Source organism: Struthio camelus, chromosome 31, assembly GCF_040807025.1.
Source record: "Struthio camelus isolate bStrCam1 chromosome 31, bStrCam1.hap1, whole genome shotgun sequence".
In the NCBI taxonomy this organism is placed as follows: Eukaryota; Metazoa; Chordata; class Aves; order Struthioniformes; family Struthionidae; genus Struthio; species Struthio camelus.
The window spans coordinates 50001-52500 of NC_090972.1; the positions used below are offsets into that span (position 1 = coordinate 50001).

General features: G+C 77.8%; 1 non-coding gene across 1 annotated transcript; it reads right to left on the minus strand.

The window, feature by feature from the left end:
- Positions 1–1026: 1026 nt before the first annotated feature.
- LOC138063432 (5.8S ribosomal RNA) lies at positions 1027–1179 on the minus strand. The gene has a single exon (XR_011137033.1). It is a non-coding gene; the product is annotated as a 5.8S ribosomal RNA (ribosomal RNA).
- Between the last annotated feature and the right edge of the window lie 1321 nt (positions 1180–2500).

The following is a 2500-nucleotide window of genomic DNA, read 5'->3' on the forward strand; positions in this document are numbered from 1 at the left end:
CACCTCCCCCGGGCCCGGCTCCCAAACGCTCGCTCGCCCACTCGCACACTCGCGCACAGCCCCTCCACCGGCCGCGGCTGGCTCCTCCTCCCCGGCCGCTGACCTCCGCTCTCGCCCCGGCACGGGACGACGGCGCGGCAGCGCCCCTCCCCCCCCCCCTTTCTGCCCCCCCCCCTCCCCCGTCTCGCCACCGAACGGCGCCGCCCGCGCTTGCCCCACACCACCGCCCCGCGGAGACACCCGCGCGCCGTCGCTGCCGGCCTCAACGCAACGCCGCGGCTGACGCCAGCCGGCGGGTGGAAGTGGCTCGGCACGCACTACGGACGCGGGTGCGCCGCGGGGGGGGGGCAGAGGGGGCTCGGCGGGCGCCGAAGCGGCAGCAGTCGGGGCAGGGAGAGGGCAAGGGGAGGGGAAGAAAGGCAGCCGGCCGTCCCCCCCCGCCGGAGGGGAACGGGGGACCAGCGCACCACCGGGAGAGTGGTGGAGGAGAGCCGTCGTACGGCGGGCACTGGCGGTGGCGGCGGGCGGCGGCGGCAGGTGCCGGGCCACCGCGACCGACCGAACCTGGGGGCCCGGCGGGACGAACTCCGCACAGCGGGCGCTCCGGGAGCGGGGGTTTCCCGAGTCTGCACTTAGGGGGACGAAGGCCCGGGCCCACACGGGGAGGAGAGGCACCCCCTCTCCCCGGCGGCGCGGGCCTGCGAGGCGCCCCAGCCGCGCCACACCGCACACACCGCGCAGGGCAGCGGTGGCCACCGGGCTCGGAGGGGAGGGAGGGCAGGGCAAGGCACGCCGGCCGCGGACGGTGGAGGCGGACGGTCGGCCGGAGCCGGGCAGGCAGGCCAGCCGGAAGACCGGGGCCACCGGTGCACGCACCGGTGGTCCCGGCTCCGCCGCCGCCGCCGACTCACCGCCGCCGCCGCCCCCCCACCGACTCGCCGCCGCCGCCGCCCCCCCCGGCCCCCCCCCGAGGGGCGGCACACCGCTGCGCCAACGCGGCAATGGGGGTGACGATTGACCGTCAAGCGACGCTCAGACAGGCGTAGCCCCGGGAGGAACCCGGGGCCGCAAGTGCGTTCGAAGTGTCGATGATCAATGTGTCCTGCAATTCACATTAATTCTCGCAGCTAGCTGCGTTCTTCATCGACGCACGAGCCGAGTGATCCACCGCTAAGAGTTGTCTCGGTTTCGGTCCCCACCGCGCGCGCGGGGGGACCGGGCAGCTTTCGCAGCCCCCTGAGGGCCCCCATCCGCTCTGCCTCCCTCCTCACGCCGACGCCGGCTGCTGAGCAAGGGACAGCGGAGAGAGAGGGCACGCCTCACTGACCGTACAAGCACAGAGGGAAAAAAAAAGGGGTGGGGGGGGGGAGAACAGACCCGAACGAGAGGGGCGGGGAGCCCTCGCTCCCGACCTGGGACAACCCCTTTCTCGCTTCGAGTCCGGCCCAGGCGCCCGGCTCGGCCTGGCCCAGCAGGGAGCGGCGCGCCAGCCGCGCCACCTGCCTCAGGGACCGGGGTGTGGGTCCCCGCGGAGCCCCGGCGTCGGAGCCCGGCCGCCGCTGGGAGCGGCGCCACCCGCTGCCCGCGCGCCCGCGACCCGCCAGCCGCACGCTTCCGAGCTCCTTCGCTCGCCTCACCGGCCTCCAGCTCCGCCGCCCCGGAGACGGCACCCAACACCCGCCTGCACACACGCAGCCTCCCGAGCGACGCCACGCACTCGCCCGTCCCTTCCGCGGGCAGACGCCTGGCGGCAGGCAGACGGGCGAGGCGGGACGGACGGGGAACGGCGCCCGCTCTCCCCGCCTCCACGCGGAGACCGGGAGGGGCCGCCCCCGCCCGCCCGCCCGCCGCCCGCCTGCCGCCCAGCGAAGCCGGGTCGGGCAGAGCGAGGCAGGCGCGCCGGATGGCGGAGTGCCGGGGCAGGGCGGGGGGGGGAGGGAAGGAAGGGTGCCGCCGACGGCCACGGCGGGAGACTGAGAGCACCGGCCAGGGAGGAGAAGGGATGCGCTGGGGCTCGGCGTCCGCACCACCCGCGGTGGGGGCTCGCCGTCCCGGCGGCGAGCACGCGCTCGCGCCGGGGTCGCGCGTTCGAGGCAGGCCGGCGCAAGCCGACCGCGCGGCGTCTCTCCGCCGAGACCAGACCGCGGAGAGAGGGGGCAGGGTACCCCTCTCCGTCCCGGCTGCCCGCGGGGCATGCACGGGCCGCGCCGGCGGGCATGGGGGGGTGCGGCGCCCGCGCGCGCCGACCCCCCGGCCCCTCCGGCAGCACGCCCGGCTGCCCCCCGGGTCGCATCGGGCCGCCCGAGTCTTTAAACCCCCGCCCGGCTCTCCGACCGAGAACCCTCGGGCCCGGAGCCCGGGGCCCATGGCCATCCCTACCCGGGGGGGCCGCTACCGGCGGCCGCGGTGGCCGGAGGCCCTCCTCCTTCCTCCCAGCGCGCCCCCCCCCCCCCGCCGCCCCCCGCCGCCCCCGGCCCGGCCGACTCGCAGCGCGGCCCCC